This window comes from Chelonoidis abingdonii, chromosome 3 (genome assembly GCF_003597395.2).
Source record: "Chelonoidis abingdonii isolate Lonesome George chromosome 3, CheloAbing_2.0, whole genome shotgun sequence".
Lineage (NCBI taxonomy): Eukaryota > Metazoa > Chordata > Testudines > Testudinidae > Chelonoidis > Chelonoidis abingdonii.
The window spans coordinates 81,546,274-81,564,664 of record NC_133771.1 but is presented as its reverse complement, the minus strand read 5'-3'; positions in this window follow the sequence as shown (position 1 = coordinate 81,564,664).

Below are 18,391 nucleotides of genomic sequence, written 5' to 3'. Positions count from 1 at the left end.
ATATGCCAGCAATGCCCCTCTGCTATGTACATCGGCCAAACTGGACAGTCACTACGGAAAAGGATAAATGGACACAAATCAGATATCAGGAATGGCAATATACAAAAACCTGTAGGAGAGCACTTCAACCTCCCTGACCACACTATAGCAGACCTTAAGGTGGCCATCCTGCAGCAAAAAAACTTCAGGACCAGACTTCAAAGAGAAACTGCTGAGCTTCAGTTCATCTGCAAATTTGACACCATCAGCTCTGGACTAAACAAAGACTGTGAATGGCTTGCCAATTACAGAACCAGTTTCTCCTCCCTTGGTTTTCACACCTCTACTGCTAGAACAGGGCCTCATCCTCCCTGATTGAACTAACCTCGTTATCTCTAGCTTGCTTGCTAGCATATATATACCTGCCCCTGGAAATTTCCACTACCTGCGTCTGACGAAGTGGGTATTCACCCACGAAAGCTCATGCTCCAAAACGTCTGTTAGTCTATAAGGTGCCACAGGATTCTCTGCTGCTATACATTGTAGTTTGCTTTCCTTTTCCATACTATGTAGTAGTATATCTATGACCTGAGATGAAGTCAGTTGTAGGACTGTGAGGTTGTTTTGAACTGAACAGCCATATTTCTAGGAATGTAAAAATATAAACCTTTACAAATAAATAAATGACTAAAAGAAACAATTCTGATTTTCTGATAAAGAACAATCTATGCCGTTATGTTTCCACAATTATCAAACATAGCAACCAAATTAAAACGTCCATAAATACCATATGCAACTATTGTTTTTCTTTTTGAGTTAAAATACTAAAATAAACAAGAATATAATTTGACCAGGTCATCTAGCATGACTGTATTGTACAAATAGACCATTTATATCTGACATCTTCAGGTTTAGATTTAGGTCAAGCATGAAAGGTCAGTATCCACTGCAGGCCATCACCTTTGTACTCTGAAATGTTTGTTGCGTTTCTTTTTAACTTCTCCTCAAAAGTTTTCAAAAGCTTTTCTTCAGAGGCAGTTGTAAACTTCCCAATCCTTTCACAGTTTTAGTTCTTTCCTAACACTATCTCAGGAAACCCGTGGACCAAAAATCACAGTGAGCTAAGTAGGGTTAGAAGACAGAAACATCTCTTCTGGGGTAATACCCAAGTCAAGGTCACATATCTATCTATAATATGCTGTGATTCAAAATTTCAAAAATGAGATTATTGCTTTCTTATAGCAATAGTAACAAGTGTGTGTGTTTGGGTCCGGGGGGAGGCAGGAGGGGATAGTGAAACAGCTAGTCCAAAAGGTCTACCGTTTTACATACATTCTGTACATTATGAGACAGTGGACAGGGACCAAAGTTCAAATGCCTTCAGCCACCCGTGAAGCACTTGTATTCCTCTCTCACCCTGCCTATCGAAGGGGGTTACAGCTTTTTTATGAATGAGATAAAATAATTAAAACATGTATAGCATCTTTATCATTATAACATTTACTGTGAAGGATCTGGACTAATGTGAATTCTCAGTGCAGAAGGGCAGTTATGCTTTAGGTTAGTGAAAATTTAAACATTTTGGAAACGGTTTAAAATCATTGGGCAGTGCTTGGTGTAATATTCACAATAATATGTCACAGGGATTTTAGCTCTTTGATTTTTGGTTTGAAAACTCTCTGAGACTATGATGTTTTACAAATCTAAATATAATTAATAACTGTTCACTGAATGCAAGCGTTTCCCTATTTTCCCCAGGGAGAATAGATTTTTACTGGCTAAACTCCTTGTTTTCAGCTGCTCCTACAGGTGTCTGGATCTTTTATTGCAAAGAGCCTGGAGGCTAGTGAAAAAGCATCTGAAAACAAGAAAGAAAAAGCAGGTTGGCTACCTCTGCCAGGATCCACTGCTACATAAATGGAGAAAGAGAGGAAACAGGTTTCACCCTCAGGGCCAGATTCACCCATGGGAGAGGAAGACCCAGAAGAGAAACAAATATGGTAGATGGGCAGCAGAGACGGAGAGAGAGAGAAGCGGACCAGATGTTTGGCAAGAATGTCCAGGGAAATAAGACATCAAGTGGAAGGGGAGCATATGCAGAAGAGGAGGATCAGACAACTGGGAAACATCTATAGGGGAAGGGCAGGAAAAAGGTCTAGGTGGTAGAGAAGCAAGTATAGGGAAAGAGTGGGAGGGATTGAGTGGAACGAATGAGAAGGGAGAGGAAGAAGAGCTATAGACAGTGCAATTAACTTTTTTTTTTTAAAGGAAGAATGAAACACATTGGTTTAGATAGCTAAATATGCAGACATGCCAAATGGCAGCCCAGTGGTAGAACTGAACTCCAAAAAGCGTCCCTGACTCCTACGTCAGCCTCCCAACCACAGTGCACATGAATGGTGAAAGAACAGAAGCTTGTGGAGTGTGTGTGACGTTTTGTACCTCTGGGGAACACCCTACACCCCCATGTTCATCCTTATAATATAATTGTGTGGTATCAATTGCAAAGTTTGTCATGTCGGGTGTCTTCGGAAGGCTCGTATACTGAGCATTGTTGTTATGGTAGTGTTATAGTAATGTTATAGATTGTAATTTCATATGTGTAGTTATGAGGATGAAGATGTGTCCTCATGGCTTAAAGCAAGCCCACGAAAAAACTCTCCACAAACAAAGGGGCAGTTCACACCTCATCAGGGAAAACCCAGCCCAGCCTCACAGGAACAAAGGACACTGGCCTAGGCAACAACAAATGATCCATTGGACTCTCCAGTGAGTCACCCCGCATCCTTTGGTTATTTTGGGACTGTGATGAGGTAATGCTCACCTGATCCAGAAGGTGGGGGAGAAAGCCAAGAGAGAAGAAAGGACATGATAAAAGGGAGAGACATTTGTCGTGCTCTTCCTCTCTCTTCCATCTCCATCTACAGACATCACCACCAAGCGACAAAAGCGCTGATCAAAGGGGAGAGCCTAGCTGAAGACCAACCAGCCAGCCTGTGGTGAGAAGCATCTAAGTTTGTAAGGGCATTGGAAGTGTTATGATCAGTTTAGAATGTGTTTTGCTTTTATTTCATTTGACAAAATCCGACTTGTTATGCTTTGACTTATAATCACTTAAAATCTATCTTTGTAGTCAATAAATCTGTTTGTTTATTCTACCTAAAGCAATGTGTTTGGTTTAAAGCGTGTCAGAAACCCCTCTTAGGATAGCAAGCCTGATACATATCAATTTCTTTGTTAAATTTATGAACTCATATAAGCTTGCAGCATCCAGTAAGCATAACTGGACACTGCAAGACGGAGGTTCCTAGGGTTGTGTCTGGGACCGGAGATACTGGCTAATGTCATTCAGTTGCACAATCCAAGAAACAGCTTACACGACAGAGGTTGTGTGTAAACAGCCCAGGAGTGGGGGTTCTCACAGCAAAGCAGGGTAAGACTGGTTCCCAGAGCCAAGGATTGGAGTGACCCAGCAGATCACTGGTTCAGGTAACACCAGAGGGGAACGTCAGAGTGTGGTACAATACAGACTGCAGGGAGTAAAACACCCAGTGCTATTCTAAAGGCCCCTCAAAGAGAAAAGAATGGAGATGCTTAAGCACAGCTCACTCTATCCCTGACACAGGCATGAAAATAGTTTGTGGTCACTGGGGTATCAGTCATGAATATTTATAGAAAGCAAATAAAAAGGCCATGAGTATCATCACAAATGTTTATCTGAAAGCACATTGGCAAATACTTTTTGGTCACTATTTGCATTTGAGTGTATGCACACTAACCATGCAGGTTCATGTTACGAACCATTGCAGCAATACCTCCTGTCCTCAGTAGAGCTGTCCTACATACCATTGTATTCCCCTGTGGATACCTATCCTGCAGTTCCCAACACAGCTCCTAGAAGCCAGTTTTGAAGGCCTGGGTGGACTATTTGAACCATTGATGCTAGGGATATCTGTCCACATAGCTGCTAAAATGGAGCAGACTGAAATAGAACTAACACTGTCTAAGCCTAATGGTGGCTGCCATGAATGTACAACATTTTGGAGCACCTTTGTGTGTCAGTTGTTAGAGCAGTAAATTTATCTCATGTAGACACTAGATTTCAGTGGTTGTGACTGTCATCTTCTATAATAATAGAGGAAAATCTTAAAATATAGGAATTTTTAAACAGTAGGGACAGTTGATTTTTTATATGGCTTCAGGGATCTTAGAGTTTGTCCTTTCCTAAAACTCAAGGTCTGTCTAAACAGCACATTGCTTAAGGCATTGTGCAGAGTACATACGTGGGCACACCCCCAGCTTGAGTAGGCATAGCAGTGTGGATGGTGAGTTCTGGCTTAGAGAGCAGAGTAAATACAGGCTTGAAATCAGTGCATATATAACCATGTACATACCCACACAGTTCTTTATCTGCCCAAACAGTGCCCCCCCATCTATACCGTTATTTTTAGCTGGGTTGTGTCCAGCTGCCTTTCCCCACTACAGGAAAAGTCTCCGGCAGTGGGGGAAGGCTCTGGTAGGTGAGGCAGCTGGGAAAGTCTTTGGCAGTGGGAAGGCACCGAGGAAAGGCTCTGGCAGTGAACAGAGGAGATGCTGAAGTCTTTCTGTGCTGCTTCCCCCCCGACAAAGCCTTTCACTGAAACACGTAGCCACACACTGCAGTGTGGACACAGCTTGTTTTCCACTGTACTGTGCAGATACACATATCCTACATACCAATGCCACTGGTGTACAGTGCAGACATAGTCTCAGAGACACAGGAGTTGCAGATTGCATATGTCTTGTAACCTAAGGAGTGTATTATAGCTATATAGATCAAAGTAAAAGAATTATAATATTTTCATTGAATATCAGGGTTGGAAGGAACCTCAGGAGGTCATCTAGTCCAGTCCCCTGCTCAAAGCAGGACCAATCCCCCGACAGTTTTTCACCCCAGACAGTCTTCTCTAGTATTGAACTTGCAACCTTGGGTTTAAAAGGGCAATGCTCAAACCACTGAGCTCTCCTTGTCCTGAAGCCAACCCTTATCTGAAGTGCAAATTATTCATCTTAATGCTAACTATTGTAAAACTATTAAAGTTCAAACTCAAAGTGTTACATGGCTTTTGTGGCTATTTGATTGTAATTTTAAAAGTATGTATTGTTTGGCCACCAGAATTTGTACAGAACATAGGTATCACCATGATGGATCAGAACCAATGATTCATTTTGTCTAGTGTCCTATCACGGATAATTGTCTGCTCCAGAGAAAGTAACGCTGCAGTAGGAAGTTATGGGAAAACCTGCCCTCAGGAAAAGTTTCCTTCTAACTCCCAAAAGTTAGATGTTAGTTTATGTATTGAAGTTTGAGAGTTTATATCCTTCCTAAAACTCTTGTTTATTTGTTTTTAAAAAATATTTATTATTGTAATTCTATATATTGGTATCTCATTATTGAATCCTGCTGAAGTCTGGGCCTCAAGAACATCTTGTAGCAATGAGTTCCACAGAGTATAAGTCCTTTATGTGGAAAAATATGTTCTGGTATTAGATTTGAAATTGCTATCTTTCAGTTTCATTAAATGCCATTTTGTTCTTGTGTTATGAAAGGGTGAATACAAGTTTCTTGTCTTTTTTTTTTCTCTACATGCCATTCTTTATTTTGCATATTTTTATCATGTTCCATCTTCGCTAAATAAACAGTCCCAATTTTTCATATGACAGTTTTTTCTGTCTCTAATAATTCTCACTGCCTGCAATTTAACCCCCAGAATTAAATAGAAATAAATTGCATCATTAGTCCATTCCCCCCCCCAAACAATGTAGTAATATAATATAATGTTCAAAATCCAAACCATGTACAAATACAGTAAATACTGCCATTTATCCAACCATCTTAAAACTATATATGTACAACGCCTCAGTTATATTGTGGTAAAGTCTCTATTAAACAACTCATCTTCAGGGTTTTGTTTGTTTGTGTGTTTTTAAGGTATTTTATGGAAAAAAGAATTTCTAGCACCTGTAAAGAGCACTCATTATTATTTCTGCTTTAGGAAGGGGTCTGAATAAATAGGGCAAGACATTATCATTTTAGTGTTAAGAAAAAAATCTACAGTAATAAAATAATGTGTGCATAAGCACTTCAGTTCTGATCTCTTTTGTAATGTGCATGTCTGATATGTATTCATCTACAAAAAATGCAGCAGTCCCTTCCTTTGGGAGTATTTCCTCTGTACTAACCCTCTTACAGGAACTCTTTTCCCAGCATGTTCTTTGAGGGCTGGCCCTTTAAACTTGGCAGAGGCAAGAGCTGCAGCCCTAAAATGGCTGTTTTGGCCCCAGCTGCTGGTTGCTGCATCTAACTCCCTTCTACCTGGTAGGAATTATTAACTTCTGTCATGGGGAACAGGCACACTCTCACACTGTGTGGTAGACAGAAGGCTGGAATATAATAATTAATAATTAAAATAGGCAGCAATAATAACAGTTCTCTGTCAGCAGGGATGAAGTGAACAAATTCATTAAAACTTTAGCTAGCACCAAACAATGGCTTGCTGGTAGTGTGGTTCCAGCTCAGGTTTGCCCTTCTGTCATTGTTTATCTAAATGGCTACCAAATGGGGAAAAGGAGGAATGCACATGAAAAATGAACTGTGACTAATGAACTATTTGGTTATTAATGCTCAGTTCAAGGTATATTTCTGACTACTTTTCTGTTTTGCATTCAGTGGCTTCATGTTCCCTCTAAATCTACATGGAGTTATCTATTTCCTAGGAAATTCTGGGAACAGTCTAATTTCTGTGGGTTTCCTGAGATCACTACTGGTGACTGTGCTGTGGGGGAGGGCGGGGAGGGTCTGTGGCTTATGACCAACCTATCCCCACTTCCTCCTTTCCAGGAATGATCACTTCTTTGCCAGCTGGCCCACTAAGTTGAGATACATCTCTCTGCTGCAAAGCAGTTGGGGCAAAACATCAAGTGCTTGTATGTGCCATAAGGCTTTGTTTCTATCCTAAAGAATAGACCGCTGCCACAAATATGACTGTGAGAAATTAAACCCAGTGCACACTCAGGTCCAAAGGGTTCTTCAGTGGTCATACTCAGAGCTAGAAGAAAGCTGGGTGGTTGGCAGAAGAATGTGAAGAAGGAAACTGTGATGAGATGGGGTGTGGGCCACTTGTTTGGAGGAATAAAGTAGCCTAAGGTATCCAGAACTCAAATATTTGCCCTTAGTATATTTTACTGAGGATAATTGTACTCATCTTAAGTTCTTCAAGGGTTAAAGCTGATTTTCAAGATATTCATTACACTGGGACTTAAAAATGTGAATGTACTCTGACTTTGCTGCTGTTGGTTGGTACAGTAATACAGCACAACACAGCTTGACAGTGGCTTGATCAAATTCATAATGCCTTCATCGGAAGTAAGGTCGAGTCTTAAGTTTTGACAGATATTGAATCACTCTGCGGGCTTCAGGAGCTGTGGGTAGATCCATGCTGCTTTGGACATCACAAGCACTAACAATCTTGTAAATAGATTGTCTGTAGTCTTCAAGCCACACAAATGCAATTCATGTCCTGGACATATTTGTGCTTTAAAATATCCAGTGAAAAATAATGGAAGACCCTGATTCCGATTTCACTGGGACATGATCCAACCTTCAGTGCAAAGGCTCATAGATAGGGGCACAGGGCTGGGACTTGAGTGTCTTCATCTCAGCTTCACTCCTTATCTGCCCTTGTCACTCGCTTCTTCCCTACCGTTTCCCTCTCTCTCTTACATTTTTATCCACTTAGCATATCTGCTCCCTAGCAAATCCACTCCCCTCAAAAACTGTGTAACTAACATGACACTTGCTGCCATCACATAATTCACTCTGCTTGTGTGTTATACCCCTTCTCCCATCCTGTATCTGTCTTGTCTACTTAGGTTGTAAACTCTGCAGGGACTATCTACTAGTCTATGCCTAGCACAATGGGGGCCTTATTCTTGGTTGACTCTTAGTCACTACTGTAATAAACATATTAATAATAGGTTTCCTTATCAATTACAAATGGGAATTGGACCATATCTTAAAAGTGATATAAATCAGTAGTAGCTCCACTGGAATCAATGGAATTATGCTATTATTCAAGTCTTTGTGTTTTGTTTTGTTGAATAAAAAAGTTTGAAGTATGTACTTTTAAAATCAAGATGCAGCACTAATTGAATTGCACAAAGAAATTAGATAAATTTGAGAAATAAAAATATAAATAGATAACAGAAATGAAAGAGATAAAAATGAGAAATAACCTTGAATGCTCAAATCTAGCATGCAATGAAATATATTTCGGCAACAATTATTCTGAAAGAAATGTTCTCCCTTTTTATGTTGAAAGATATTAGAGCAAGAAGCACTTATAGGAAATAACAGGAAAACTGGCTTCTGCCATTCACATGCCAATTCAGTGAACTGCTGCTTCATATTGCTAAGATATAGGCTAGCTACTTTTACCATAACACAAACTGAGGAAAAGACTGAAAACATACAGCACTGAGAAAACATTAGTGTAGGCTCAGAAATAAAATCAGTGTTCTTTGCTGAAGATCTTCTGACATAAAAAGCTTTGTTATACAGGGCTATTTTACAAGGGGTTAGTTCCATGACCTTCCTGAGAAAAAGAAGGAAGGGCATTTCCTACCAGAGGTACAGCCAGAAAATACTTCTGTCCTCTAAATTCTAACAGTTCCATATCTTTATAACTATGAAAACGCATTGGTATATTGGAAATTCAATGCTCAGAAAAATAGCTAGAACCAAGTCTATTTACAGTTATTCAGGTACTGTTTTGTGGATAAATAAAATATTTTACTTTTTTTTAGTGCCTGATCAGGTACTCTTCTTGATTATTAGATTCACTTAATGATTTTTGGATGGAAGAAAAATTAAATCTCAATATAAAGTCAGATGGAATTCACCAAAGCAGGTGTCAAAGGTTCAGCTGAGACTGGTTCTTTTCTGCTTACCAAAGGAGCATTTGGAATGCCAAGAAGAGAGAGAGAATATTCAGGAACTTATTCTCATATCAATATATGGTGAATCTTATGCATAAATCTTCACTCAGCGATCGTATCTATGTTATACAATTTTCTCATGTTTGAACACTGTTGAGAATAATCGAGTTAGATGACAATGCTGACCACAATTCAGTGGTCAATGTACACTATGCTCTGCATAGTATCCTATAGTGCCCAATCATTTTCAAATTTGGAAAATAATGAGTGTAGATAAGGCCACTGCCTTGACACTACATGGTCTTAAATAAATAAGATTATTAGTGATTACATGTTTTTACAGTTGTTATATGCCTGCAAAAACAGCATGGGGCCACATGATATTCCAGGTGCATGCTTGCTACTCCTATGAAAATCCATTGGCACCATTTAAGAACTTATCTTGCACTACTGAAGTCAACAGAGATTTTACAATAGACATCCATGGAAGAAAGATTGAGCCTTATGTAATTAAACTGGAATTTAAAGTGTGTTATGGGTTTCATTACAGTTACCAGACATGTAATATTGAAGACTGGTTTAATAATACTTTTCCCATTTGACATTTAAGAATTTTAATTAAGATGACAACAAACATAATTTCTATTGAGGCCCAGTAATGTTTTTTCATAAGGAGGAAACAAGTGATGCTTTTCTTTGCTCTAGTTTCCAAAACAAAGGAAACCAACCGACAAGAAAACCAATCCTCAGAAGCTAATAAGCTAAGAATGTTGGCTTTAATGAGCCAATGTAATTATAGCTTTTTCTACTGATGATTAAATCAAACTGCTTAGAAGAAAGAGCCCTGTGTGTGGCTTTTCTCAATAGCCACATTATAAAAACTAACCTTTTATATATACATGTAAATGCCAGAAATGTGTCAATACTATGGAGTATATTTTTCCTCTAATTACTGGCACAGCACTCCAATCAGTGTTAATAGGAATTACACATGTGCATCAAAAGACTGTTCCCCCCCCCGACACGCCTCTTTGTATATCTATGTCTTACAAGACAGACCAAAGCATCAATATGCCATATTATTGCTTCCAGATTTTGCTAACAATATTCAATATATGGTTCAAATTATTCACTCCATTTTATGCTAATAGCGTATAGTACTGAAGCAACATGAAAGGGAAGAGGGATCAGGCAGACTTTATAAACTGCATCAGCTGAGATGTTCTTGCCCAGACAGGGAGGTTATGCAGCCTATGTAGACCAAACCATTAAGGTTTAAGGAGCTTATAAATTCCATCAGGACATCTGAAATACATGACTTCTATCTTTCTGTATATCTTAGTTTTCCACAGCTCTCATCAGCATAATATCTAAGTATTCTTCTCATCTGCTGGACCATTCAGGTGCAAAGTGGTTGAAAATGCTACATGTAAACTAGTTAACTTAGGAACACAAAGATCATCATACCACATCTGATCAGTTGCCCATTTTGTCTGATAACCCCTGTCTCCAATATGGTCCGTTCTACATTTAGTAGAAGGTACAAGAAACTTCACTAATGGGCATTTTTTTTTAAAGAAAATGACCACAGAGAAAGCTGCTTTCTAATGTCTATAATTTAGAATGAGAATTTATATTCCCCATATTTTGTATTTTTTTTCATATAGTTTTTAAAAATCTAAATAAATAATGGCCAAGGCTTTCAGAGGTAGATAGGCAGGCAGGGTACAATTTGCAAACATATTCAACATTGGCCTAACTCTACTCCCATTTAAGTCGATGGGAGTTATAAATTACCACATAACTCTTTATAAGCAAGCACCATTTTCTGAAGGAGAAAGCATTAGTGAGAAAACATATTAAAAAAAATAAAATCTACACACACACTAAAAAGCTTACCATGTTATCCTAACTCCATCCTCTGGCTCCAGTAAGTGTCAGTCCTTCAGAACACATGGCTGGATATTCCCCATGGTTACAAGTTCATAACTGTCTCAGATTCAGAACCAGAACCCAGGCTGGGCAGTTCAGCTAATTCTTTATGCACTCAGGCCTTTCACCTTATCTCTAAGATCAGGTAATCAGCAGATTCCTCAAGCTGTAGCATAATTGGAGGTGGTAAATTTGCATCCTCTCTGTAGGTATTCCCCCAGCACTTCACATTTATTGAGTCCATTCTTGTCTGGCACATTTTCAATATAGTCCTTTGAACGCCAAAACCTAATATCTGTCATATCTCCCCTCTTGAGAGTTTACATACAATATCAGCCGAAAATAACACATCAACCATTCATCTAATGCACTGGACTCTAAATATTCTTAAACTTAATTCAATAAAGCCTTCCAGGGATATACAGAAAATTACCATATCTGTCAAAAATTGTATCTTATTTTCCTTATCAGAAAAATAAAATAGCTGAAAAAATCTTCTATCTTATGGCCTCAGACTTCGGCTGCATACAACCATCTTAATTTAGAAACAGCAGGGAGTCTTTTGAACTGTTAGCTTAAATTAGAGCTGATTGGCTATTATTAGTAAAATACATTAGTTGGGGGAAATTTTGCTATTCTTTGTTGAATAAATTATTGAGCAAATAATTGCTTTCAGTATTTAATCAGCTCTAGTTGGAAATTAACTATAGGATTTTTAATGTGTTTGTTTTGTTTTAATATGGCTAAATGTAAATGTGTACAACTGGGAACAAAGAATATGGGCCATACTTACAGGATGGGGGACTCTATCCTGGGAAACAGTGAATCTGAAAAAGATGTGAGGGTCATAGTGGGGAGTCAGCTGGACGTAATCTCCCAGTGTGACTCTGTGGCCAAAAGAGCTAATGAGAACCTCGGATGCATAAACAAGGCAATCTCAAGTAAGAGCAGAGAGATTCTTTTACTTTTGTTTTTTGTCACTGTTGCTACCATCGCTGGAACACTGTTTACAGTTCTGGTGCCCACAATTCAAGAAGGATGTTGATAAATTGGAGAGAGTGCAGAGAAGAGCTACAAGATTGATAAAAGAATTTGATAACATGCCTTATAGTGATAGACTCAAAGAGGTCAAGCTTAACAAAGAGAAGGTTACAGAGTGGCTTGATAACAGTCAAAGAACCTCCATGGGAAACAAATATTTAATAATGGACTCTTCAATGTAGCAGAGAAAGGTATAACATGATCCAGTGGTTGGAATTTAAAGTTAGGGAAATTCAGTCTGAAATAAGAAGTCAGTTTTTAACAGTGAAGGTAATTAACCACTGGAACAACTTGTGAAGGGTCATGGTGGATTCTCCATCACAGACCATTTTAAAATCAAGATTGGATGGTTTTCTAAAACATATGCCTAGAAATTGTTTTTTGGAAATTCTATGGTCCATGTTATATAGAAGATATGACTAGATGATTACAACAGTTCCTTCTTGCCTTAGAATCTATGCATTTCACTTTATTACTATATCCTGTGATAAATAAAATAACTATTTCATAGTGATTAATCTCCCCATAATCTAGAAAACATTAGTTATCATAATAGTGCACACAGTTACAATAGAATTAGTTACTTCATATCAGTCTCACTGTACATAACTGTTTTCATACTGAAATTCATTCTCATGAAGATTCTAGCTTTCAGACATAAATGTGAATCGCCTGTATTTGAGAAGGGTTTCTTACATAATTTAATTTCCAGTCTTAAATTTTACCTAGGAATTCCTTAGAAATTTCCTACATAATTTTAATTGTAAATGTTTGTTTTTTTTTTCTTTTAGAAAGGTTTTTCCAGGAAAAAAAAGTATAAAGCAGCTCAAGATACCCACTGTACACTATAATGTATACAAAAGATTTGTCTGTACAATATGATCGAACTTTTTTATTCATAACATAAGTTCCTATAGCCTAAAAAAGTTAGATATCTCTTATATCACACCCAGATACTACACTTATTTTGCCTTGGATTGACTAAGTTACATGCCTGAAGACCCCTTAGGTACTTCTAATTTTTAGATGGCCTGAAATAAAGTTTTATCATTTGAGTTTTATCACATACTAAAAGTAATCCGTGTACTTCCCCTGCCATGGCCTTCTTGCACAGTCTAAGTGAAATCAGGTATTGATTTTAACATTTCATCTGAAATTGCACAACTGAAAATGACCTTGCTCATATACCGTACATGTGAACTAGTGACCTCATTGATTCCTGCCTGACATTTGAGATCTCTGTGCACACTGCTCTGTTAATTTCCAAAACCTTTCTTAAAATAAAAACACCATCTTCTTGGGAATTATGAGCATCCCTTTCCCATCAATCCAGTTGCAAGAAAGGAAAGATGAGTCCAACACCACGTAAAAATATGGCACTAAGACTTTACAGCAAATCCCCTTGCATTCATAACCTTATCCATCACAATCCATTGAAAATCCATAAACATCTCAGAACTTTCCTTTCCTGATTTGTACCTATTTAGGGAGACACATGATTTTGATTCACATACATATCTTCTATGGTCTACTGAAATTTCTGTAGATTTCTGTAATTCCTGCCTTTTCTATGTTCATCAACTCCAGACAAGAAAGATAGATCTCAAGAAAAACCTAGAGAAAAAAATCTTCCAAGAGCTTTCCTTTCTTTCTTTCTTTCTTTCTTTCTTTCTTTCTTTCTTTCTTTCTTTCTTTCTACGAATGAAGTGCACATAATGTTGTGTTTTAAAACTCCAGTCTCTCAAGGAAAATGGGTGGCATGTACCTGACTATAGCTTGTACATGATGTGGTTTCAAAAGACACCTTACTCTCATGCCCTTGCTTAACTAGGTCAAATATCCCAATATTCCCTGTTAAGACATCTGACTGCATGGAATATCTGTCAAACTTAGGGCTGGTGATCTTGAGGGTACTGGCTTCTCTACTTCTGTGTGAAGCATTCAATATCCAAACTATTGCAGGAACAGCTAGCTGAGAGAGGACATCCCCTGTGAAGCTGGGTGCTTCTGATTGGCAAATCTCTCTGGACAAGAGGCAAAATGGAGTTCTCTCCCCTATTAAGCAATGAGTAACTAAGTTTTGTTCTGCTGCTGGAAGCAGACAGCCAGTAGCAAGCCCCTTTTCCCCAAACACTGTTCCTGTCCATGTTCAGTCACATGTCTGGGTAGTCTCAGCCACGTGCAGACTGTTGGGGCCTGCAGTTAGTTGCCCAGTCAGGACTCTGTCCTGGTAACGCCTCCTCTATCCCAACTGCCACAGTTAGGGTTGCTAAAACAGGTGGTTTCAGTTTCTGCAGCCTATGTGAAGCTATCTGTGTGAGTTGCTTCTCTCATGCCCCCAACGGGGCAGGAGGACTACACATATGCAAAGAATGTAATTCCCTATTGCAGGAATCTGCAACCTTTGGCACGCAGCCTGCCAGGGTAACAGCCTGGCGAGCCGGGCCAGTTTGTTTACCTGCCATGTCCGTAGGTTCAGCCGATTCTGGCTCCCACCTGCCACAGTTCACCATCTCAGGCCAATGGGGGCTGCAGGAAGCAGCACGGGCCGAGGGATGTGCTGGCCGCCACTTCCTACAGCCCCCCTTTGGCCTGGAGCAGCAAACCATGGCCTATGGGTGCCGCGATTGGCCGAACCTGCGGATTTTGCAGGTAAACAAACCGGTCCGGCCCACCAAAGGTTGCTGATCCATGCTCTATTGAATTCTATAGGTGTTTAGAGAAACTTCTGTAGAAATCTATTTCGTTTGCATAGAAATCTAACATTTTAATCCCTATATAGTTATAGATAACCTTTCCACCCAGAAGAGCACCGGAGAATGGGACACATTCACTTTAATTGACAGAATTTTTCTTAGGGAAGCATTTGTAGAAATCTAGAGGTTTTCACTTCTACAGTATCATCTCCTTTGCCAGACCCATAATCTCCACAAAGCACCCCACCTACTAGGGTTTTTTTTCTTTGCCTTTTGAATAAATACAATCCTAGTACTTCCAAAGTGATTGCTAGACTGCATGCCTCTGTATATATGGTCGAGCTGTTTGTTTTACAACCTGCATTATAATTATCAAAGAAGGGAGTCTCAATTAACTTAGTTCTGCAAAATACAGCCAGATAGTTCTATTAATGTAAAGGTCCAATGATCTTGTTCATTTGGATTCATTTCTTAGAGCACCTACGTTTGGTGTGCCTGCTGTCATCCATTGTATTTCTAAAGTGAGATTTATCAGTACTTCACTGTGGAAAAAGTGCAGTTGCATACTAAAGCAATATCAGGCATAGCAATTCTAGCCTTAGCCGTATGAAAACAAATCGAAGTTGTTAAACAGAGTCTTATACAAGATCAGAACTAAAAAAGAGCTGCAGGTTTTCCATCTTTATTGTAAGTTATGTGTTGCAGGCAATGCAGTACTTGAAAAAAGGTCTCCAACTTTCTGTTAACGACTTGTAAGTCAGCTGCCTCATCACTGGGTTAAATGTAATGGAAATAACTGTTTCTGTACATGATTTTTTTTTCTTTGTTGTTAAAGCAAACCTTTACTTTACAGTGCGGGATTGCATGGATAATGTTCTTGCCACATTGCGGTAGTCAGATAGTTGCAAGGATTGCAGTGATTCAGGGTCTCTGCACTAGAGAATATGTCCGTAGGAAAATATGCTTGGTGTACTCAGGCAGCTCACACCATGTTAATGTTATACTGTTTTTATATTATAATAAAAATAGCCAATAAATTTATGTATAAAATCAGGGACATTCAATGGTAAAACATGAGTGGAAAAATGATTTCTGTGTTTCATAATGAACTCTCAAGTATATGAAATGGATAACTAGCAGGAGGATAGTAACAGAACCACTACGTATCATTGTTAAAAGCTGCTAAGGTCTCTCAAAATGGTGTTGCCCAACTGATGAACACAGACAAAAGAAAGATATCCTCATTATTTCTGAACCAAGGAGACATGTGCATCTTCTGTTATTTAAGTTGCTAAATTATTGCATCACAGTTAAGGTTCAGACAGTGATCAAAGCATATGGCATTCCTTACAATAATGACCCAGCAAGTGTTTATGAGAAATACTTGAACAGTACAGCCTGTGCCATGCCTATTGATGTGAATATGTGCCTGGCTTCATTTGCCAGTGCTGTCATTCACAGTACATTAATTCATTTATGATAAAATTTGTTTTCTACTACATTTGTCAAACTTGTTTAAGGACTCCTTACCTTTTTATTTTTAAACACTGTCAAAGCCTCCTTAGTTTAGGAAGTAATAATTTAGATTTTCATCCGTACATGTGAATTTTCCATGACAATTATGAGAAATTGGCAAACCAGTTCAGATAAACCTAAACAAATATTATCAGAAACTTTTGTCATTCTTTCTTTGTTTAGGAAAAGTTTACTCTCCATCTCCAAGAGAGAGATGAAGCAGGTCTCACTAAAACTACTCATTTCCCCCCTCTCTGACAATAAGACACCCCACCAGCCTGTGTTCTCTGCACTTAATATTAGAAGAGAGCACATTATGGGAAAAGTTTTTGCTGAGCCTTCTCTTATGTTCAGCTCAGTACGTTTGTGTTCTGGAATACAGAAACCACTCTGGTGTGAACGGATAGTGCATAATGCACTTGATCTGAATGACGTATCTGCATGGTCTAATGGAGCTTCTGGAGGTGGTATACTCTAGTACTGTCATTGCAACTGGGGAGAGCCAAGAAAAGAAGCTCTCAGAAGAGAAAGAAGATTTCCTAGGGTCTTCCTCTCCCCATCTACCCCTCCAGATACTTGGAGGACGGGAGGAAACCTTTAGATCACTCAATGAAGTCAGAGAAGACCAATCAGGGGAGGAAAGCCACAGGCATCCCCCAACCAAATGGCCAATACTGATGGTTGGAGGGTCTAGGGTAAGACAACAGCCTTTGGAGAGAGAATCAAGTGTCTCTGGATAATTCTGGTAAACTTTAGGATGTATATCTCAACCTTTTAAAATTTACCCATCACTATAAACCAGATGCTCTACAAATGCACTTAGTGCCTAACTGAGATACTTGGGGTGAGTCATTTATTTGTTGCAACTTGCATTCAGTTTCCAGTGTGGTTAAAATAAAATGAAAAGTTCCCAGAGGTAAAAGACCTGGGATTTTGGTGATGGGTCTTGGGCTCATACGATAGGTCCTTCACAAGCCAAGCCAAACCTTGTGGCCCTCACAGGCCAAAGTCCCCACCCCTCTGCACCCTTTGTTACCCTTGTGGGATGGGGAAGAGGGTGCTAGGACTCAGAAACAGCTATGTCTGGGTGTGTGGGGTAGGCTGAGTTGAGGCTACCCTGAATTCTGGGTTACATATAACCCCCACACTGAAACCAATTAAATGTCTGGTATAGGAAGGTATGGGTGATGGGCAGGTAGTGCCCCTCACCTGTGTTAAAGTTTAATCAAGTTGAAACCTGCTGCTCAAAATCCATCCATTTTTCTGTCCTCATTCTGCTGCTGTGTCCGCATCAACTTCTTATTTGTTCCCTTTCTTTGCAGTAATATTTTTTTCATAATCCTTTCTTATTTATTGTTTTATCATGATATTAATTCAGAAGTACATTTACATTTGTTTTTCCTTAAAAAAAAACCAAATAAACAAACAAAAAAACCTGAAACAAACCTATTCTTAATAGATTATTGGAAGGTAGTCTATGGCAAATCACAAAATGGTATCACTCTAAGAACAATTAGGAATGATCCTGTAAAGAACCTAGAACAGTTCTAGAGCAGGCCATTCTAACAAATAGCAGCCCAATAACTTTTAAGTAAGTCATGAAGATAAGACATCTCCAGGAGTATACCATTTTCATAAAAGTACTATTTTATGCTCCCCGTATGCTGCAACAGATCAGCTTGGAAGATAATCAGGAAGTTACACTAGATGATCATAGTGGTCCCTTATGGCCTGAAAAACTATGACCTTATTTAAAATCTAATACCAATTTTAAAGGATATTTAATCAACTGCATTGTTGGAAAGTTCTTAATATGAAATACCCACCTTGCTGCTGTGTTCAATTAAAGTGCTGAAGCTCTGTAAAATGTTGCAATGTTAAAATGTTGATTCTCTGCATAGGAGCCATATATCAGCGACAATGTACATATCAGCAGATCACAATAGAGAGTGACAAATATACAATAAATCATCAAATATCTGATATACTAGAGTCATAATTGTGTCAATGTTATTCATATTATTATACTGTACTTAACACTAGATAGAACTTGATGGTGTGTGCAAAACTTTGACTCTTTAAAAAAAGATTTGGGGGGTTTAATGAAACTTTCAAGTATCATAAAATATATTTTGCCTTAAACTATTGTCTGCAAATGGAAATCTCATTTAAAAGCAAACAAAAAATCCTCATATTCATACTAAATGGAAGCTTTCAGCCAGTTTCTGCCATCCTTACTGATGTTGAATGTT